Source organism: Vicugna pacos, chromosome 4 (assembly GCF_048564905.1).
Source record: "Vicugna pacos chromosome 4, VicPac4, whole genome shotgun sequence".
In the NCBI taxonomy this organism is placed as follows: Eukaryota; Metazoa; Chordata; class Mammalia; order Artiodactyla; family Camelidae; genus Vicugna; species Vicugna pacos.
The window spans coordinates 30,085,840-30,109,804 of NC_132990.1; the positions used below are offsets into that span (position 1 = coordinate 30,085,840).

Sequence of the window (23,965 nt, forward strand, 5' to 3'; positions counted from 1 at the left end):
CATTTATTCCTGATAACAATCCTCTAAAGGAATAGTAATAATGACCCTCTCTTAAGTAAGTAAACTGAATTTTAGAAATTTCCCCAAGGTTGTTGTTCAAACCCAGGCAGAATTGTTGAGTGTGCACCATTTGGAGAACCACCAGTCTGGGACAACCATGGCTCAGTGGAACCAACTGATCAGCCACAGCTTTCCCATCAGTCCATCTTTCAGCCTTGTGCTGATGCCTCCTTTTCCTACCACTATACCACCTCCCCATCCCCACTACCTGCATCAAGTTCAGAGAAAGCCACGAGTGACAACCTGATGGACCCAAATAAATATTATACAGAGCCCAGCAGCCACCTAATTAGGCACCACAATTATTCCCCCCCACAGGCACAGAAACTCTTGAAATGTCTCTCTCTTTCTTTATTCCTGGGAAGTGACAGAGAACTTCTCAGAAAGGGTTACACTATAGCCTGAGACAGCAAAAAGATGGAATGGGAGAGGGGTGGGTCAGAGGACAGACATGCTCCTGCTTGTAAAATTTAAACACAAATTAATCTTCAAATAAGGCTTTCACCTGTTGAAAAGATGGCCTTGTGGTAACTTCAGACGACAGAAAGGAGAATGTGCTATTAAATGGGGAAAAAAACTACAGTTCCTCTCTCCCTTCATGCACTCAAGAGGAATGTGTGGCTGCGCTATTCAGCAGCTCTGTGCACATGGGTACATTAATCTAATTCTCTGAAATTCAATTTCTTCCTCCATATAAAGGGGAAATAACATCTACTTTGCAATATAGGAGATATTATTATCTTCTATAATAGGGTTCAAGGACATGATCTAGATAGAATATTTGACTCAATAGACCGTAGCTACAAGTATTCCTTATACAAAGAGAGGAAGAGGCTCCAACCCTGTGCTTTCAGGTGAGCACCTGTTTGTGGCCTCCCAGGACCCAGACATCACAGAGACCAAGTTGCTCTGAAGGAACTGACCAATACAGGACGATGATACAAGGGCAGCAGAAGGCACCCCCTAGACCGGCTGACTACAGAAGCTGAAGAAGGCCTTAGTACATTTGAAAGGTACAATCACCCAAGAAAATGAGAACAGAAAACCCGTCAAGCCACAGAGATAGGGCTGCATTTGTGAAAGTATCTTAGAATCAGATAGATGTAATTTTGAATCCAAACAAGTTCAGCTACTTAGTGGCTATGTTTTCCTGAGCAAGCTTTTCAGGTCTTAACTTTTTTCATCTGTAAAATGGGATGAAAGAACAAGTAATAGTACAATTGTGACCACTGAACAGAACGCAGAAAGCTCCTGTAGCTAACTCAATTAATTATGAGCACGTTTTTATTTCATTCTTGCACAGAGGGTAAAAGACTCCTTTTAAATAATTTGAACGTTCTCTTACAGTAGCAACATATTATATGAAACAAGAATAAGTTACACAATGACCATTAGGTTGGATGTAAAGAGACCAAAATGTTTGGTTAAAAACCACTGGACTCTTGACTGATGGTCAGTTGACAGTCAACTGGAAGGGTGAGTAAGAAGTTATCCTTAAAGTGTATCAGAATATTGTTTAAACATTTCATTGGGAATGATGTTTTCCTCCCAGAGGACATTGTGAATTAAATGACACAAAATATTTGACCCAGATGAAATGACAAATGAACTTTCTTTTACCCTGCTTGGCACAGTATCTGATGTATAGAGATAATCACTATAGAGCAGGGTTCCTATGCAATTAACTGTGTGAACGGAGGACCACTGTTAAGCACGTAAGCCTCCAAAATAAAACATAGTCTTCCTTCATATATGCATCTGCAGAAAAGAACTGAAGTGTAGATAATGCCAAGCAGAGGGAAATTAAGAGGAAAAAAAATCTGAACATGGTTTAAGAAAAAGCTAAAAATGTGTTCTAGCAGCAGAACTAAATGATTAAATCTATCAGAGTCAGCCATATTTAATTAGGACTTTTCCCTGAGTATGTACCAACTTATGGTGAAGAGTAGAGGGAAACGGCTTTGGTTTTTTACATCCTTCCTTACTTCAAAAGTAGAAAACCAATGTAAGTAATCGATACTGCTTGCAGCACTAGAATGTCTGAGTAGACCTTGGGCTATTCCTTTGACCCTCCAATAACAGGACTGCAGAGGATTAGGTCCTGAACAAAGAGGCATGTTGTAGTAGTAGATTCATTTCCAAAGGCCTTTACTCTTACAAAAACTCTTGGTTTTTCTTTTTTTCCCCAACTGCTAAATGCGATATCATTATATCAGTTGATCCTACCATGCCTTGTTTCACTTGGGAAACTTTCAGAACTGAAAAAATAGTCTAAGCACCAAATGGCTTTTTCTACCCCTGTGCCTTCCAGAATGATGAATTGTGATGGTTAAGGTCTTTTAAGTGTTCCACAATATTGAACCCAAGCTTGAACTCTACAGGGTGTCTGAGGATGTCACAGCCATGCTCACTTTCCATTCCATGGCAAGTACGTTCATTCATATTTGTTAAGCATTAAAAGAATATACATTCAAATGTTCATTAAACAAAGATGAATTTTATGATCTATCAATCATTTTCCCTCTATATTCTTCCTGGGGGTTGGATGTCTCTAAACCAATCAGGAACACGTATGTGGCCTCAGTGGCTGTCAGTTTACTCAGCTTTCAGCTGTGGCTCAGCTCTGATTTGGCTATCTTGTTCTCCACTGCTGTCCCAGGGTATCACACAGTGCCTGGCAGTAGTAGGCGCTAAAATAATTGACAAATGAATGTTCTAACATCTTGCAATTTTAAATATGAAAACCAGGGTACATACTACATTCCAAAGGCTTCTACTTATCCAGCCCCAACCCTTAAATCACAGCATTTGCTTGAGGCATATAGGAATGAGCTTTTCCAAGGTTATAAGCACACCCCCACAACCTCCTCTGGAATGATGGACTGCACCAATTATTGATCTTTCCAGCTAAGACTGCTTCATTCCCAGAATCCTTCTTAACACAGAGCTTCAAATAACCACTTACCAATCAGCACATGAGAGAACACCTGTTTGCTGTTACCACTTGAGAATTAACATGGCATTTTACCACCATATAGAGCAAAAGAACTAGAAGGCTTTCCAGAAGAAAAGTTTAGCTTAAAAGCTAAGTAATGTCTACTTTAATTTTCTGTATCTCTTGTTCTGGCTGCCATGTGTATGTGAACATATACACTTGTATGCACGCACACACACACACACACACATACACACACACACACACACACAGAACACATGGCCAAATATTCTGAAGTGTCCTAGGAGGCAAAAGAGATCAATCCCACGGAAAGTCAACAGCTGCATTTGATGGCTTGGCCAAACTTCACTCAGCCAGCTCATCATGGGTGATTATGTTCCCATTTCCACCCTCAGACTGCAAAAGGAGAAAGGTCAGCTGGTCTGGGATCCCTTATACAGCTGTTACAGATGTTTATGGAAGAATCTGATATACCAAACCTTTCCCAGAAGTTAAAGAGAGAGAGACTTGTGAATGGGATATTGAAAGCTCTAAATTAGTGGCAGTGAGAGAACAGATTTCTTTGTTAACTGACCCAGAACATTAAATTGATTATGTAATTTAACATCACTGTTCTATTTGATAGCTGCCTATTAATACTGCACCCTCCTACATTATAGTCAATTGCAAACTCTAGAAATAGAAGAACATATTTATTTTGCTTGGAATTTGCAATTTTCTGCCATATGAACTATTAGTAATTTGTAATTTCTTTCTCCAAGGGGAGTCTATTACCCTGGGAAAAATGATGTTCAACTCTTATTTGAAACGTGCAGTCCTTGGCTTCTTCTCTTCTTTCCTTATTCCTTCCTGCTAGTGGATATGGGATTCAAAGAGCTCAAAAATTTACCAGTATTTGGAGGTGCTTTCTAAATTTTGGGGAAAATTTTGCCCTACTCTGTCCTCCATCTCAAGGACAATCAGAAATCAGGAGACGAGGAATTCACAGCAGAGCCACCATCAGCTGTCAAATAGAGACAAGGAGATGCAAAGAAGGTATAAATTCATCTAGGATGCTCTTTAAAAATGCAGATGCCTGGACCCTACTCCTGATTAGCTGAGTCAGAATATCTAATCTACATGATTCTTAAATGCAATAAATTGAGAATGATATTTACCTAGAGATGTGATACCAAGGGAAGGACTTGGAAAGCAGGGAATGTGAATATTTTAGTCAATAAGGAGAATTTTCAGATAAATCAACCCAAATACTATATGTCATTCTCAGTAGATTCCTACCTCAGGGAATCCAACCCTTGCCTTGGTTTTTTCATTCAAATATCCAAGATACTGTGTGATTCTGCATTCTGCCATGCCTTAGTTTCCTTGAAGATCCCTCTAAATTCAACTCAAAATTCAAAGTCCAAGGCTTTCCAAGGATGATCTTTCTCTAGCTGATTATGTACTGTGTGGGCTGAGTCCATGAAGATACTATTTTTTGCTTTTACTTATTCTTTAAAAAAATGAAAAGGCTGATAACTGTCATGACAATCCCTGCTGGTATTTTCTGCTGGGGGTATTATCCTTCCACATTCTGTCTCAGCCAGTGATGACTGCTGGGGCCTGACCCCAGGCAGAGCTCTCCAAAGAACATATCAGCCAAATTGTGCTTCCAAAATTCCCAATAACAGTTGAATAGAGCCAAGGAAGCCAGGTGCTGGGCAGGAGGATATTTTAGGCTCGGCTGATGGTCCAAATAGGATACTTTCCCTGACTACCAGAACCATCCATTAAGAAAGAGAGCCTTGCATCTTTTCCCCTATCCTCCCATCTCCCCTTCCCTACTCGGCAACTCTATACTCCTCCCATTTGTACATGAGCTATGTGAAATTATTTTTGTACCATGTAAAACAATGCGTATATGTAAACATGTATCTGACAATATGAAGCATCTAAGTGTCAGAAAGGAAGGAACGGTGGCTTGTTTCTCTAATAATGCTTCTTTTGCTCTGGTAAAGAAAAACCATTGGATGAACAATGAAAACAAGAGGCATTGATGGTTGTACATAAACCTAGGAACTGAAAGCCACTCTAAGGTAATTAACAGAGGTTAGGGGCAGAGCATTCAAATACCTTAGTAGTTAATGCAGGGTCATCCAGTAAAGGGAAAGCCAGCTTCCATTCTTTCAGTACTGAAGGCTTTTCTTGAGAGTGCAAGAAACCTTTTTAAAATTTATTTTTATTTTTATTTCAATAAAAAATTAAAAAAAGAATCCTCTTTTTTCTTCTATATTTCACCACATCCTTGAGATGAATTGGTTTATTACAATATGCTTTCAATTGTCCCCTTTCTCTCCATCTCCACTACTATGATTTCAGCTCAGGTCCTCATTCACTCTTGCATTCTCTTTATATTTCTCACTTGCTGAATGGAATGGCCTCTGCTATAACCTCCTCCAGTCCACATTGCTGCCAGTGTGATTTCTTGTAACATAGTTCTTATCATTTCAGCCTAAACACCTTGGATGACTCTTCCATTACTCAAAGGAAAAAGCCAAAACTTCTTAGGCCTTCATCAAGTTCCAAAACACCTTTCCAAACTTATCTCCTAAGATCCTTCTGCATACTTTGTGTTTCTGTATATCCAAAACCTCAGTCCTTCCAAAAACACTGTTTCTTTTCATACTTTCACAATTCTTTCTCTCTTGAATGCCCCTCTCACCCTGTAAGCATTTGAAATGTTCTTTAAAGTCCAGCTGAAAAAAAATCTCTTCTTCTGCTGTTTCCCTGATTTCCTTGGTAAGAATTACTCCCTACTATGTATTATAGTACTATAATATGACTATAGAGTGTATTTTCCCATCTGCTGCAATACATCTTATATTATAGCTGTTTGGTTATCTGTCTATCTGCTGGAGTACACTCCTACAGGTTAGGGGTGCAAGTAACAGTTCCCAGCACAGCACCCTGTCCACAGAAAGCTCAGTATATGTTGGTTTGTAATAAATAACTGACTCATGCTCATAGCAGGCAGCTACTCTCCACTGCCTACATAATTAAGCTGTAATTTTCACTTCTGTAGAAAGCCTGTAGGATAGAAAATGAAAAGCAAACCCAGGGTAGAAGGCAGTTGAAATTTTTGAAAGACACCTGCCCTTTAAGGCCTATCTTCATTACTCCCCACAAGACCTACACAAAGACCCTTTCTGTTGTCTTTCACCTCCTTCCAGCTCTGAGGCTTCTTTCATACTCTTATCTCAGTTGCACATAGCTTCTTGGAAGTCGTTTTATTAAAATGTATTTGAGGCAGTCATTGGTCCATTAGCACCTTCTTGCATCCAGCTGTGTCAGATAAGGACTGAGAGACTTTTATTTTTCTCAATTAAGAAAAGTTGTAGCTTCAGAGACAACAGAGGCTTCTGGGTCTACCCAACATGCAGTAACACTGTGACAGAAATGACACAGTTGCTATCCCTGGTAGCTGGTATTCATGTGGTTATACTGAGACCCTGAGCCCAAGCCAGAGAAACTTCTCCTGCAGCCACCAAATCTCCCTGGCAGAGTCCACAGCAGGTTCTAGATCCTAAAGATCAACTAGAGGATTCATCTTCAAAGTTGAGGTTAAAAAAAAAAAAAGTAATTGAAAGATCCAGGAGCAAAATAACGGCAATAGAGGAATATTCTTAGTGCCAACCCTGAGTGCCCTCGAAGGAGGGTGGGTAACATTAAGTACAGGACTCTTGCTTCTGCTGGGGATCTTGAGAGACTGAGTACCAGAATTTAGGCAGAAACTGGGCCAAGCTCAAATTCTTTTCATAACAGAAAGGAAAGAATTGAGAGTTCCCAGACAGCAGTCCATATAGGAAGAAAAGAGGGAAAATGGGAGAAGAACAACAGCCAGGGGACTAGTAGGAGGTGGAAGACCATGTTCTCTGTCACTTGAAAACAGTTCTTGTGGTGGAAATTCACGGATATTCTAAATGTCTTACTATAGGTTGAAAACAAAAGAATTAGAGTTAACATACACAGCTACCAGAGCCAAGGACAGAGAAGCCAAGGGCCTGGACAATCGTGCCTCAAAGGCCAAGAACCGTGAACCTCAGCCATATGAAAACCCTTCCTTAATCTGAAAAAAAATGATAGGCTTGATAAATCCTTGCAAGTTTTCTTGAAGTACAGAGCAGTGTGATAATGTGTGTATCTTACAACAAAGGAAAAGAAACAACAACAACAACAAAAAACTATGACAACTTCTACAAGTTTATTTTCAAAAATCTTATCTTTGTCCTAAAATATTATTTATTTTGCCATTTTGTAGTATGTCTTTTAGAAAATAGGAAGTTCTTGCCTCAGAGATCCAGAGAGCAAGGAAGAATTATAATTGGAGGTGATTCCTGTCAATCATCTCTAGTTAAAAATGGAGTCGCTCACCCTGTTCCTTGGAAGCACTGATCATATGTGGCTCATGGCTTTACTGTCACTGAAATCTCTTTGTTTGCTTCTCGTAATGCAGGGGAGATAAGCCTCAGCTGTTTGAATATTTGAAACAAAGAAGCCTCCCTAGCAGAGACCTGAAAAATCAGGATGGGAGATATCTTATTATTACTTGATATTCTCTTGAGTCAAAAATAAAAGGAACTTAGTTGGAAAAACCCTTTGATTGAGTCTATCTCAGAGATCTAAAACATTTGTTCACACCTTTAAGAAAAGAGGCAACTAATTGATTTAGAGCCTGGCAAGAAGGGAGTTTCTTTTGATCCTTCATCAAGAATCCTCTTCTACAGGCCACAGGGCATTAGCTCTGGGGACTCACCAGACAGTCTAGGGAGGGCTTTGGAGTCTGTCATTCCTGGGACTGAATCAAATATTCTAGAAATCTGGGAGAGAAAGGGGCCCAGGTGACATCAAGGTTACATGAAGAGGATTAAGGGGGCATGAAGGAGAGGCCGTCACAGCCGAAAAAGAGAAAATGGGGCAAATTGCGATCATTAGCCCGAAATACTGACAATTTAATGTAATAGGAGAATGTGATAGATAAAGGGGAATTTCAGAGATAGAAGATAATAAGATTTGGGAAGGGATTTGAAGGTCAAGAGTAAGATTTTGACATGTGTCCCTTGTTTCTCCAGACCTCTCTGGCCTTTGGGACATTTGAGTAATTATGTGCTAAGCTCCTCCCTAATTTGGCTCTTGGTACAGCAGGGCCCTGTGCCTGCTCTCTTTTTCCTGTGAGACTTAGACCCCTGAGGCTTCCTGGAGGGTTGTATTCAGCCTTCATTCAAAAGGATTCTTTCTTTCTCTTCTGATTAAGTTTGCATAGGATGGCTTCACAGCAGTTGTAGCTTTTAAGATGCTCATCTGTGGTCCCTGCAAGTGAGGACCCTGGGGCAAGGCCGGTGTGTGAGCCCTGCCTGCAAAATTCCTCACTTCCTCCTTCCCCACCCCAGCCCTGTCAGCAGACACCATTTGCTGACATCAATCAGAAAAGCTTGCCCTTATTACTGTTTGTTTGAAGCTGGATTTAAGATGGTTACTCTTCATCCTAAACCTGTGCCTACACACTGGCACCTGCCTGTGTGTGTGCACAAGTACACACACACACACGTGCACACACACATCTCATGATTGATGCAAAAGAAAAAGGGTTCCGTGTTCCATGGAAGGCGAGTGTCCTGGGTCCTCCCTGCTCATGCTCTCCACATACTGCTCTATGTCAGCATCTGGCAGTTCTCTCCCGTCACCTCTTGGTTCTCGACAACTTCCTCACCATTTTCTCTTCTTTTCCTGGACTGGATGATGGCTTTGCCTCCTGGGTATGAGTCCCCACCACTCTCAGGACATATTTGATCTTTTCCCTCTAACTCCTCACACTCCTGGCCAACCAGACAAGTATCCTGTCCAAACTTCTGCCAGGACCCCCCTTGGTGGCACTCCTGCTGGGGCTCCAAGCCAGGCAGTTAGGGCCCTGGAAGGGTGTTAAGTGACTGCACAGACTTTGCAAAATTTTTTACTTAGAAGGGTGGTATTACCATTATAAATAAAAAGGATACTATCCAAAAACATTTACAAGAGTCAATCCTAACAAAAGAGGAAAAAGAAAGAAAAAGAAAGCTTCAACACATTTGTCAACTATAAGTTACACAGACTCTATCATCAGTTACTTGTGACCAAGCTCAGAAGATGTAATCTTTTTTAAGGCAACACTCAGGGCCTTTTGAATTACTCTTTCCAAATAGAAAATGGCACTTTAAAACCACTTCGGGAGTCACCAAATAGGTTAGAACCCCACCGACTGCTGAGATCCAGTGCCAGGAACAATCTGGGACAAATAATCTGTGTGTGAAGAAGACAGAGAAAACAGGGAGTTGGGGAAATAATGCCTTTTGAGAAGAACACAGTGGGAATATTGAAAATTCAAAAGCATTGCAAATTGGTAGGATTCCTCAGCTTCAGAAAACCCACCAATCAGGGGAGGCAGTGTTGTGAGCATGGGAAGAGCTTGGCTCAGGAGGCAGGCTCTGCCCAGGAGCCCAGCTCTGCTGCTAACCAGCTGTGTGACCAGCTGTATGTTTGGTAGTAATTTCCTTAGCCTCTATCTCCTCTTCACCTGTGAAATGGAGATTCTAATAATAAGGACTAGCTCCCGGGGCTGAGATGAGGATCTGGCAGGTTGATGTACATAACATGCCTCGCAAGCTGCTTGACACCAGGTAAGTGCTGAGACAGGAAGGGGGCAGGGCACAGCCATTCAAGGAATAACACAGCAATTAACACCAGAATGGCGAAAGATTTCAACCCCCAGTAGGCCTTGAGGCTCAAGGTGGTGGGAGATTTGACTTCTAGTAGACCTTGAGCTTCATTATACGCCCATTGTAATATTAGCATGGTGAATAACATGCCCACGGGCGCCATGACAGTCCCAAGGCTAGCCGCAAAAGGTCGAAGAGTGGGAAATGGCCAAATTCCTGGGAATCCTAGCACCTTCCCCAAGGTAGTTAGACTGGCCCTTCCACTTATTAGCATATGAAGCTACCGAGCCCATAAAAACTGGCAACACGGAACCTGGCAGCTGCAGCTGCTGCCGCCCTCTCTCTCTCTCTCCCTTCAGAGATGGCCCACACTCGGTCTATGGAGTGAGTACCTTACCTACTTTTACTCTAATCTGAGTACCCAACCCCCACACCTCGCGGCCTTTCTCTTGCTTTTCGATGAATCTCTCTAAATAAATCCACCTTTACCCAACTGTGGCTTGCTCTTGAATTCTTTCCTGCGCAAAGCCAAGGACCCACACTTGGCAGGGCATGTCCCAGGGGCTCAACCGAAGCCTGGGACATGGCCCTCCTCATGCCCCACATCCGTTTTTCCTGCATCAGTGCCACCCCAGTGCTGTTGAGAAAGGTGGGACAGATGAGGGAAGGGGTGAAGGGTGGGGCAGGAGCAGAGACCCCGCAGTGGTGGCTGGATAGGGAAACAGGAAGTGCCCCAGGACCTCATGATTCCACTTTTCTCTTTCTCATTCCCTAACCTCCTCCTCTCCAATCCCAGCTGCTACACCCCACTAGTCCCCAAAAGGCTTGTCACCAAAAACAGGTTTAAAGCGGCTTGCAGCTCTCACTTAGAAACTCCAGGCAACTCTGGGAAATGTGTCTTGTCTTCCCAAACACCTCCCTGCTATTCAATTCCATCCTGTGAAGGGAGGTCATAAATCTCGGGTCTTAGAAAGAGTTCCTGCCACACAGAATTAAAGAATGTCTAGCCCACCAGTACCTCCACGGAACAGAAGACTTTGAGAAAATCTCACTAGGGAGCAAATGGCTGACAGCAAGCCCATCCAGATAGGAGCCTTAGACAGGACACCCGAGGAATTGGCCCCTGGGCTTTGAGATAGAAAGATAAAGAGAACTTTAGGGTTCAGAAGGGGGAGGTGCTAGTGCAGAAGAGTAGACAGTTTCAGATGACTGCCTGAGGCTGCACTGCCCACAAGTAGACAGCCAGGGTCCACCCGGGCTTCCGGGCCCATTGAACTTGTGCTGGAATTCATGCTCTGCCTCTTTTTGTGCCCTGAGAACAGTTCCTCTGCATCTTAGAAGGTATCAGTTTCCTCATAAAACAGGCATAGTAGCGGCATCTACCACAGAGAGCTAGCTGATATAAGGATCAAAAGAGGTCACATCACAACAATCCCCACTTCTGTGTCTGGCATTTACTTTCGTTATTTCCCTCCATCTCCAAAATTCAATTTTGCCTCTTTAACCCCCTACCCATCCAAACCCCCTTCATCATCCATCTTAGCCTTGGTTCAATCACTTTTGATTCAGTTTGCAAATTCACCAATTCATTTCAGGCTTTGCTTAGAGCACCAGAATAAAGTGGGTTTTGATTTTGGAGGGTCAATTCCCCGGAAAGCCATCCATCAAGACTTGGTTGAGTCCCAGCTAGACGAAAGAGTGAGACTTGAGCTGCCTGTCTCTTTACAGCCCCCAGACAGTGCTGTCATAGTAAAATTGTCACTCCAGCCCTCCTGCTACAGGGTTTGTGGCAGCCATTTACACAGTGAAGTGGGCCCATTTCTTTTTTCCTGTATTAAATACCCATGGGCAATAATCCTCATTATGGGCCAATAGCTTGGGAAAATGTTATTATTAAATCAAAACCATTTGCAATAAGGGGGAAAATTCATCTGCAACTATAAACTCTGTTGCTTATAGCTGAGCATTAAGAAAACAAATAGTGGCCAAGTGTCCTCAAGCCCAGCATTTCTCAGCTTAATCCCATGACAGGTCGTCCTGGGCCACATTGGGAGAGGGGAGATCCCTGCCCCTGGAGGGAAATTCCCAGGATGTAGATGGGTTCCCATGGGAGACCTGACTTGACCCCATCTCAGGGGCACTGGTGCTGGCATGGGAGCATGATGGCCTGGCTATGATTCAGAACGTTCTATTACCTACTCAGTTTGTTTTCTGAAAAGATATTAGGAAGGTTTAACTTATATGGGGCTCCAGTACCCTACTGTAAAAGACTGCGCATGGAGTTTAGGATCAGACAGAACTGGCTGGTGATTTCAGGCGTACCATTTATTGGAATAAATTTGGGCAAATGACCGAAAGCCTCCCTTTCTACCCCTCAGGATTGTTACGAGGTTATAGATTGTTGGATCACAACATGTTTCATTAGAGTTGTAGCCATGCCTCAGGTCATAGGTCTTGAGTCCAAGAAAGAGTTCATGCCTTGTCCTGGTGGGCCCATTATTCTAGTGTGTGCTCGTGGGGACTGTGCTGTGCTGGGGGCTGATGAGACTCATCTGACACACTTCATGCCCTCTGTTGCCCAGACATTGCAGCTGAGACTGATCTCTGCTGAGTCCTGAGGGTTCCAACCATGGCTGCTAATTAGAATCTGCTAACTTAACAGAAATATGTGGCCTTTCCTTGAACCAATTAATTTAGGATCTCTGGAAGTGGAGCCCAGACAGCTGTGTTTTTTAATACTTTCCTTACTTATCCTTTGGGATTCTTTCAGAGGATTTGTGATCTGAACCCCATCGTCTATGGTCTGATAAAGCCTGTACATTTGTCTATGAAAGGTTAATTAAGTAACTGATGTAATGCCCTTCCAACATGGAGGCCTTTTAAAATACTAGAATAATTTTTATTACCTAGGTTTTAGGTCTTCAGCAATTTTTACTTTGGTGTTATCACCAATGGGCTAGGGTCTGGCTTTCAGGCTCCCACTTAGAAAATGATGCTTGATTAAGGAATGCTGACTCACACTAAGTCACTCACAGGTCTGGAACACATAAATCATAATGCCATTTTTTCCCCAGTTATTATCAGAAATACAACCATCGAACTGTTAAAGTGGGCCCCTGATTTGGTTTGAAAAATTAAGGATGGGGAAAGCATAGTTCTAGTTGGATTAAGATCTTTCCAGGCCATAAGCACTACAAAGAGTATGATACTCCACCCATAAATAATTCAAAATAAAACAAATGTTTAACATTTTCCACAAAGACGGTGTCGATACTTTTTTTCTTTAAATACCAAATTATTTCCAAAAATCTTTTTCTTGTTGTTCCTATAATACTGGTGCCTATACTGACTTTGGGGGGATTCAGTAGTAAATAATTCTCAATCCAGTCTTCCTACACCCACACACAGAAATCAATGTAAATGGAAAATACATATGTATTTGGGTTCACTGAACAAAAAGAGAAGGAACGGCATGTAGTACCTATGTTACCTTAACCCCTCACCTTAGTGTTAGAATAGAAGAGCCTATTGGGAGGGGCAGTAGGGTATTCAGGGTATTGGCGGTTGATGTGTTACCAGTATACTACTGCACCCACATTTAAATTGTTTATGCAAGAGAAGCTATAGGACCAAACAGAGTCTCAGCATCTCATTCTGTGGAACAGATTGCAGACCAACACAGTGACACCACTTAACCCGAAGTTCTGCCCCATTCCTAGCATTAGGAGCAAGACGATCCTTCACTAGGACATTCCGCCCATACTATTACAGTACACATTAAATCTTATGTTTAATTTAATTATATACTTTGGTATTTGAAGGGCCCAACAAGTAGCAATTCCTCCTGAGCCCACATTAAATGATAAATAAAACAGAAGGAAGCGATAGATGAAGATCAAAATACCAGTTTATAGTACTGATAAGCTGACTGGAGACCATGGTTACAAATCTGTCACCAAAATAGCTTGTTATTATTCTCTGTACCATCCTCTGCCTCAGTCAAGTCCTAGGGACAGCTCACCTGAAAGAAAGTTTGATCCCACAGCATAGGCAAAGCAAGGACTGCTGTCTCACACTGGTCCAGGATATTAGTATTCTCAGCTTCTTTAAGGCAATATTTTTTAGAGAATATACTTTATCTGTTAGAAAATTTTGCTTTTCTCGTCCTAATTTTTTGCATATAGTTTTAGCGTGTGTTTAGATGGATAGATGATTAATATATATATACATATGTCTATATACATATCTATAATTATATATATTTAGATTGGAGATATATATATATATATCTCCAGCCCTCCTGCTACAGGGTTTGTGGCAGCCTGTGGGATATATTGCAATATATATATATATATATATGTATCCCTAAATGAGTTGGCTTTCCAAGGCCAGTAATTTGTAAGAGTGTGGAAGAAGCACAACTTTCTTCCATGCTAGCAGATTTATTACAGCAAAACTCTCTCGGTTATCACAAAGATACTCTGATTCCTTCAAATACAACTTCTCTGTGATACTTCAGGTAGCCTTGCCTCCTCTGCTTCTCAAAAAAAACAGCATTGTCTCACTTCCCTCTTCCCAACTTCCACACTCTCTAGAGATCAGGGAACATAGTTTTGGTTCCCTGGGCACCGTGGACAGGGAGTGTTGCTGGCCATCCTAGTTCTACAAGGATCAAGCCATTAATCACTGCATCAGCCACCAGCACTTTGCCTTGAGGGAAAGTGAGGATGAAGAAAAACAGGAAGCATTCTGTGCTTTGCATACTAGCCCTAGGTGCATTTCTCAGGAATAATTTCAGTGAACCCAGATCCTTGCATCTTCCCACACACAGAAAAGCACTAAAATGTGTTTTTGTAATCAGCAGTAATCTTTTGATGTTCAAATACATTTTTCCCCCCATCAAAAAGCTCCTATATATCCTGGCTCTTCCCCGACCTCTTCGGACCAGTTCTTCAGAGCTATCTGAGAGGCTGTCTCCTGGGCTGTAGTTAAGTCCAAATAAAACTGGACTCCTAACATTTAGGTTGTACATTTTCCTTCAGTCAGGAGAACATTCTGCCCACCATCAGGAAATAGTTTTTTTTTTTTTTTTGGGTGGGCAATTTCTGAGACCTGTTCTGGTGGATTTTTCTTTCCACTGAAATTTCTCCTCAGCTTGTTTCTACTTACCTTTGGGGGGCTTCAGTGCAAAATCAGCTATTTTTGGTTTCCTTTGAAAATATTTTGGAGTCTGTCTCATAATTTTACCAAAAGTGGAGTTTTCCATATTTTCCATTCTTTTTGCTTCTTTTGGATGATTTCCAGAAGAAAAGAAAAAAGCTAAAACTGTTCAGCCATTCTTCATTCTTAATATGAACAAATAGCCAAGTTTCACCAGACATTTGAAAGAAATGCTTAACACTAAAGAGAAAGATGAAAGCAAAGAGAAAAACAGAAGTAGCCTTGAGGAAACAGAAAGAAAGAGTAAAGCAAAACTTAAAAACAAATCCTTATAAAGGTAAGAGAAAATGCCACATCTATAAAATACTACCAGGATGGGTATAAGTATAAATAACTGGAGAACTATAAAAGGATATTGAAAATTAAAAATTAATATTAGAAATTTAAAAATCAATTACAAGAGGATGTTTACTGTAAAAGTCATTCAACTTTGCCATAAAGTTAAAAATTTTTATTTACAAAGATGAGAAAAATTCAACTCAAGAGCTTAAGTGTAAAGCTGAGAAAATTTCCCAAAAGGAGAACAAAGCAAGTAGGGAAAAAAAAGAGAAAAACAAGATGGAATTTAGGGAATCAATTCAGGCAGTCCAATGGCTGACTAATAGGCAGTCTAGAAAAAGAAGCAGATAAAAAGAAGGAGGAAAATGATCATAAAATAATACAGGGGAACTGTCACAGAATCCAAGGATGTGAATTTCAGATTTTTAGTGCCTAAAACCTGATAAAGATCTACGTCTTCACGGAACCACCTGTTCCAAGATTATAGAACTGGTCATCAAAAACAAAAACAAAAACCAGCCTAAAAGTCTGAGTAAAGAAAAAAAATCACAGTTTACATAGAATGGATTAAAAATTCAAGATGGTATTTGACTTTTTCAAGCACAACACTGGAAGCTGGAAGATAACAGAGTTATGTCTTCAAAATTCTAAAGGAGACCATTTTTCAATTTAAGATACTCTTCCTACACAAATTAACAGGCAAGCATGAGGGCAGAATAAAGATGTTTTCAAGCAAAGTTTCATAAAGAATGTACTTTGGGTACACTTCTTCCCAGGAAACTGCTGGAGATATTTCCCATCAAAAGGAGGATCTTAAGAAAGAAAGAGGAAGACATGGATCAAGTTAGAGGGGATCTAACACCTGAGAGAGGCAGAGGGATTTGGATAATAGTGAAGGAGAGCTGCCAAAAGACAGCCACGGAGGAAGCAGGAGGAGGAAGGTGGGGGCAAGATGTGGAACTGGTAGGTTTCTTGCCTTGTTTGACCCTTGTCAGACTCATTTTACAAACTGAAAGAAACTCTGCCAATAGACTGAGTGATAGAAAGAGAGGCAAACCAATTCTGCACCCAGTCCTGGTGCCAAAGCAGTGATTCATTCCAGAGAAAACAGAAATTTTACATGAAATGAAATGTAATCATAATACATATGGATTATAAAATAATAATGTAAACATTGATTTAAACAAAATAAAATAATCTTATTGACACTCTTACTTCTGGTCCTCCATTCTCTAATCCTTTACCCTACTTCCTCCCCACTGCTACTATCTACCTTATGGTATATATCAATATTTGCTTGATTTCATCTCTCTTACTAGAACACAAGCCCATTGAGGGCAAGGACTTGGTCTATTTTGGCCACCACTGTATCCTCACATTGCCTGCAACAGAGTTGAGTACCTAGTATACCTCAGTAATTTCTCCTAAATAAGTTAATATAAATTTAGGAGGAGTGGAAGTGCATGTGGTGTTAAAAACCTAAATATTCACATCATGCTCAATAGATAATGTCGAAAATAAAACAATCTAAAACAGAGCAGTAAACCACACTATACAGCAACATGAAGGTGAACAACAGAAGAGCCCAAAGAGTTAGAAGCGGCTCCTCTGGAGAGCAGAAGTGAGAGTACAGGGACAGGGGCTGCTACTTTTTGTTATAAAACTGGTAGCACTGTTCGACATTGAAACCTGGCACATGACTTTGATAAAAACAAATTTTAAAAAAAAGCAACTAGGGAAGGTTTAACACTCTCATCTTCTGTACATATCATTGTATAAGATCTGTTTCTTTTAAAAGTAAAGAGCCTAATAAATTTTAGTTTGCTTGGTGGAGTAGGATTAATTTCTAGGTATCTCAAGCCAAATTACTAGCTCGACTGAGAGATGCCAATCTCTTGTGAAAGCTTTTCTAAAGGCATGCAAATATCTGTTTACATTAAATATCTTTACAGTTCTTCTTCGTACCTGGCTAGATTCTTTTGAAAATCAAGTTAAAGAACATTGACAAGACAGGACTGTGTACATCTCTGACTCTTAGCACTTTCAGTTTTGTGAGGTGTGAGCTTTAACAAGCCATTTAACTTCCCTCAGCTCTCTCAGGTCTTTCATTTATAAAACAGGGATGATAATATGCAACTTATTGGATGATAGCATTTATCAAGTAAGATATCGCTATGAAAGCCAAGTACAAGACAGGTATTTGATATCTGCTAGGTTTCTTTCTTCCTTTTCTTCTTCTGACTGGGATCATGGCTGAATTAGCTAATGAAAAAAAGAACTTGTTTGCCATGCCAGAGACAAGATATAAGTTTTTCTAAGTCATAAAGAGCTTGAGGGAAGTTTGCATTCTTTCCACATTATTGGATATTTCCATGGCAATACACGGTCTACATATGTCAGGGTCTGGGAGGGACAGTTCCTTCACAGCATTGTTATTTCTGATGAAGCCTGTCATGGGAGAAAGAGGACACTCCTGTCAGGTATCACTCATTTGGGCATTCCCCACGGCACTTAACACTACCTAAGCAGTGCCCCTGAACTTGGCTTGTACAGTAGGGTTGGTCAATATGGATCAGTTTGGAGACCCTCAAGCATTCTGTCCAGGTGTCATTTGGGATATAACATAGTCAATTCAACTATAAATGTGAGAAGACATGTTATCACCTCAAATATTGAATCAATCAACTTGTTTGCCAAAAAGATTATAGAGACTCCTTCACTGGCCAGACCCCACATAATGAATTCTCTAATGGACCTGCTAGTTCCTCTACAAAAGGTTAATTTCTTCCTCTATTATCAAGCCTTATGAAAGGTCTTCAGGGTGGCTCTTGGTAAAGAAAGGGAAGGTCTTGTTAAGTATTAATGATCACAGTGGCGAGTTCACAATATCACCTCCTTCTGGGGAATGAAAAAATCACCTCATTGACATTTATCAAGGGCACTTTCACTAGGGACCAAGAGCATAGTCGTCCTTACTCTCCACAGTGGGCACAGTGGAAAATGGCAGATTCTCTCCTATCTGCTATTCGCCACAAGTGCCAAACCCAGAAACAAACAAAGCTACAACAGGGATGGAAAGGGGGGAAACCAGAATTTTCATTTAAAAAGGGATTATGATCATTCTACTCCTATAATTTAAGAAAGATATTTGCTGATATGACTTGTGTTACTTTTTCTTATTTCCCATCTCTTTGCATGAAGAAGCTTCTTTGAAATCCAAGAGAGAGATCTCTCTCTTGGATTTCTCTCTCACATCAATTTGGCGTTTCCCAATCAGGGAAAATAGGCAATTGAGTCTCTTCTACAGGGAGCACTAGGTAAGAAACATTTTATAAGAATTTGGCGGAATAAACTGGGGATTATTTGCACTCTTGCCCATCAAAAGAAATCTGAAACTTTGACAAAATGTATAAGAATTTATTTGTAAGGGTCATTGCTGGCAGTGAATTTTTCTCTTAAATGATGTATGAGGTATTCCTTTTGACCCCTTAAAAAGATCTTTCTTTAGATACTTAGAAAGGAAAGTAGTATGTGCTCTGCTGTGCCCCAGCTCTCACACACTCTCTGCTCTCCTCTCCCAGGCCGCCACTAAAGGAGAGTCAGGGGATGGGACTGGCCTTGGGGGAGCCATTCCTCTCCCTTCCTCAGACTTCCCACAATTCTTCTCACGTCCTCTCCAGTTTCTCCCTGACTAACCACACAGCATGCAAGGATGGGGCTTCTGATCACTGTGGGTTCCAAGCTGCCCTCCTTCTGCCCTGCCTTTCTGTAGTGAAGGCTTGACTTAGGTGAATAACTGAGGGCCTAGAAAGGCACCAGAATCGCATTACTTCCACGGGCACTGATACATACAGCTGTTTTGTCAGCTACTCTCTGTCTGGACTATCTGGGGACACATCATAGTTTAAGCATCATTTTTATAATCTGAGTTGTTGAAAGGTTAATTAGGCCTGCACATACGAAATTGTTCAGTCTAGTGTCTGGCACAGAATAAGCACCAAATAAAAAGGAGTAATAACTTCTTTCCTTCACACAATAGACAAGCAACTATTTACTGATCCCTTAAAAACTGAGTATATGCTTTTGAAATTTTGGAAAACATACCAAAGTTTCTCTCTCTCTTTCTCTCTCTCTGTGTGTGTGTATAGCATGTTTTATAACTCTTGGTTTCATAACTGAGACCTAACGAGATCCATAACCATATGATAAATACCCATTGTTTCAAATATTCTGTTTGCCAAAATGCACTAATGGGATGATCAGTGTGTTTTCATGGATCTCCATGAGGGAAACACTTGGCAATAATTATAGAGTAAGGTGACTAATAAGTTATCAAAGTTCAGACACTAAAGAATCGGACATTTGGAGGGTAGCGTCAGTGAGCAAATGCTTACAGAGGATAAGCAGTGCTAGGAAGCCTTTTATAATCCCAAATAAGTCCTTTCCCTTGCAGTCTATATTTCTGTGATTATCTTAAGTCTATTACCCTGAATAAGCAAGTAGATTGAGAACACTGAAAGCAGTATTATTTCTTAAAATTTTATCCTAAGATTATTGGTATCCCAGTGTCTATGCTGTGCTTGGCACATAGTAGGCATGCATTCATTAATACAACCATTTAAAATTTGATTTGATTCATTGAATATTGGGAGAAGGTGGAAGAAAAAGGAGAAAAGAGTGCTAGCTGTGCACTGATATCAGCTAGTGTACTCACCAGGTATCGTGAGCCTTTCTGCCTCCTAGCTGAGTAGCCAACTATCTATTTCCATTAAGAACACTTGTGATTCCCAGAACTCCAAGAACATACACCCCAGTTATACACAGGCTCTCCTATCTGTATTCTTTTTTTTTTAAACACTACATAGTCTCTAGGTCATAGTAGGTGCTCAGGTTTCTATAGGTTGTTTAACACCTCAACCATGCCTTCCATCTTCTCATCTCTGCTTTTCAGCACTGTACCAATTCCTAAAGCACAGGTCCAAAGTCGACTTCTCCAAGATCACTTCTTTGATAGCTCAACCCTAATTCTCACCAAATACTAGGTTTTATATTACTCTTAAACTTATCACATTCTATCTTAATTCTTTACTTTTGTATATAATTTCCTCTATTTCCTTTTTAGGTAATGTGCCTAGAGGAAAGTGAGTGTGGGAAGAGGAATGCTGTGGTCTGAGAAGACCAAAAGCCACATCATCTAAGGCTTGTCTTCTAGGGTAAGGACTTTCATAGTTATTCTAAACATGATAAAAAATCTGAATAGTGATAAAGTCATTATATTTCTAAAGGACCACTCTTGCTGCTGTGTGAAAAACAAACTGTAGGGTCACAAAGATGTGAGCAGAAAGGTAAACTAAGAGGCTGCTGCACTAATCGATGTGAACTGTGATGGTGTCTTTGACATGGTGATAGCGATGACGTTGATGAGAAAAAGTTGAATTCTAAGTATCTATTGATATCTATATACAGATATTCATGGTAGAATCAACAGGTGCTACTAGTGGATTGGATATAGGGTATGAAGAAAAAAGCAGAATCAAAAATGACTCCAAAGTTTTTGACCTACACAGTCGGTTGAATTTTTTAAGATGTAGAAAGAGAAAGTATAGAAGGTAGGAATCAAGAGGGTTTTTTTTTTTTTGGTCATATACATTTGAATACCTACTATACTTCTAGGAGAGATGTCATGTGATTGTTGTATATATGAATCTGGCATAAAGAGGAGAAAATTCTAGAGTTATAAACTTAGGAGTCTTCAATGCATAGATGATATTTACATAAATACATCCTAAAGCCTGGATAAAAGAATGTGTGTACAGAGAAGAGAAGAAACCCTAGGGAATCCAATGGTTAGACATCTGGGTACTAAAAGAACTGGAAAAGAAGACTGAGAAAAAGTGACCAATGAGGTAGGAAAAAAACCCTAGAGAAGTGTGATGAACTGAAAGCCAAATTAATGTTATTTAAGGAGAAGAGAATGATCTGTAGTTTTAGTACAAAAAGGAATGGGAATTGGTCATCAATTGGATTTAGCAATGGAAAATCATTCATGAGCTCAGCAAGAACAATTTTTATACAGTGGTGGAGGCCAAAGCATGACTGGAGTGAGTTAAAGAGAGAATGAACATAATGAGTGGGCAACCACAAGTATGAACAACTCTATCTGGTAGTTTGCTGCAAAACGTATCAGAATGGGGCAGCAGCTGGAGGGCCGTAACTGGAAAGAGAAGGAGGGACAGGTTAGAAAGGGATTTGTCTGTTTTTAAGAAGAAAGAAGTAACAGTGTGTTTATATGCTGTTGAAAATAATCTGGTAGAAAGAGTAACATTTCTGATGTGCTTTTGGAGCAACAATCTTGAGGAGGTGACAGACGATAAACCCTGAAAACAAGGAGAAGAACTTGCCTTAGAAGCATGGAGTTTCTTCCTTATTTGAATTAATTAACTGGTTGGCTTAACTACTTTTAACCAAAAGACCATTATATACACACTGAATTGTTCATAGGGGTCACTTGTTATGTCATCCTGCTTTCCAGCATCTTTTTGAAGCCCTACATTTTTTTTTTGTTTTTGAGTCCCACCTCTTTCTGGTAAAAGCCAAGCAACTCACTTTCCAGCCTCCTTTCCCAACAAGGGCATAGTAAAATGATGCAGCTCCTTCAGTTAGACACACTCACAAGAAACTTAAAATTAGAAGTGATTAGCATGATGGGCAGGATCCACTTCCTGGTAGAGGTGGCATCAGAAGTGACTACCTTGATTAAAAGGCTGCATCCCTCATGTGGAAATCTGGCATTGGTGGGCAGACTGTGGTGGTTTCAGTAAAGTAGAGCTCTTGGTGCTCAAGAGGCAGGTATTCAAACTAGAGCATCTAGAACATGAGGGAGACAGGTTTTTGTTTAATGGGTTTTCTTTCTTTTCTTTTCTTTTCTTTTTTTTAACATTGATTCTTCAGAGTGATTTACGGTTTTGTTCCTGGACATTTAGGATTAAGCCTGATTTTCTACCCTTCCTGTGAGTCTGAGGGAGTTCATATGTTTAACGAAGTTCCTTTCTCTTTAATCTGCCAGACTCAGTTTCTGTTGCTTGCAATTAAGGACTCTGCCTAGTGCACTGTTTAAGGAATGTAGCACAGTGTTCAACTGTGGAACTACTCTCCTCAGGGTCCTTTTGGGGGTTATTTTGTTGTTTAAACAGATATTCTTCAGGAACAAGGAATTTCTCTTACTGCTGAAGAGAAAATCATGATAAATAATCTAATAGAAAGGGGAATGAATGGCGACCTTGGGACAGAATATTTGAAATGGGTACTTTTCCAGAAAACCTAGTACTTAAATATACAAGCATGTGTGTGCATGCATATGCAGATGTACACCATGTGCACATGTGATGAGTCTAAAAACAAAGATCACTTGTAAACAACTACCCCATACCCTAGCTGTAACCATAGCAACTGAAACTATTCATTTTCTGTCTCAAATAATGTGTGCAAGTCTGTCTCACTAACAATTCAGAAGAGACATTGACAAATGATCGCTGTATTCACCCAGCCATTTTAAAAGGAAGGCATTTGGCTGAATTCTAATTTGACCAATGAATATTTAACTGATAATCCTGCCAGATAAGATACTGGCCAAAAGAGAAAGAAGAGAAATGAAGCTGGAGTTGCTATCATGCAAAAATCCTTTAATGAAGGACATGAAAGGAATGCTGTGAATTCTGGGCTGAAAATCTGTTCTGTATTGGGAGATGGAAGAGCAGCTGGCCCACAATTTAGAAACTTTGAAGATTCTGTGACCTCTAGAATTTCTAAGTCATGGAGGGTGTTTTTTTCTTCCTTTGTTTAAATGTTTTGTATTTTTAAGAGTATAAGAAAGAAAATGCCTTAAAATGTTTTAACTTCTAAGCAGCAGAAACAAGGTGAACTACTGGAGTACTAGAAATTCAAAAGCTGCCCAGGTCCTAAAAAGTTGTCAAACTTCTCCTCTTCCTAGATTTCATTGCATCTTAACATCTTGGACAAACTTGGTGATTTATTTTGAACCTCCACTGGTCCCAGGAACGTTCAGCAGTAAGACTCAAGGAGATCCAAACTCAGGTTAAATTTTCAAGCAGATTTAATAATAATTAATATTTATTGAATATTCATTTTTTCTCAGACTCTCTTGGTATACTGAACCTTTTAATTTTTACAAGAAATCTCTGAAATGGGTACTTGCTTTTAGTTTCATTTTGTATATAATGAAACCAAAATTCAGATGTGTTAAATAACCTGTCCAAGGTTGTACTGAATTTAAAGGAGGGTCTGGGAGTAGAACCCTGCAATCACTCTCTAGAAATCCAGGACTGAGTCACTCTACCCCATTGTCTTCTGTTTTTCTGTTTCTCTAATCTTTATATCTGCCCTTTCTTCTCTTTTCCCCTTAGTCAATTGTCTTCATAAAGCATGAAGATATACATAGTCCAGGGAGAAAAAGAAACTGAATAAAATATATAGTTGTGCTTGATGTATAGTGACCATTCAACAAATTTTATGGATAGTAATTATTTCTATGCATACACATTTATTATTTGCAATATTGGACTTGACTGCTCAGCACATTTTCTTTGTGTAGGAAAGTTTTTGAGTGCTCAAGTTACAAGCAGAAGGTTATTTGGAAACCATTATATGGGAGCGATTTAATACAGTAGAAAATCATAATGGCTAGAGTCATCAAGCTTAAAGA

General features: G+C 40.2%; 1 long non-coding RNA gene across 1 annotated transcript in view; it reads left to right on the forward strand.

The window, feature by feature from the left end:
- Positions 1-23,965, forward strand: part of LOC140696028 (uncharacterized) — a 46,192-nt gene that overhangs the window by 20,850 nt on the left and 1,377 nt on the right. Inside the window, exons 3-4 of the long non-coding RNA XR_012071954.1 lie at positions 20,366-20,456; positions 23,234-23,337. This is a non-coding gene — a long non-coding RNA (uncharacterized lncRNA). The remainder of the gene's footprint in view (positions 1-20,365; positions 20,457-23,233; positions 23,338-23,965) is intronic.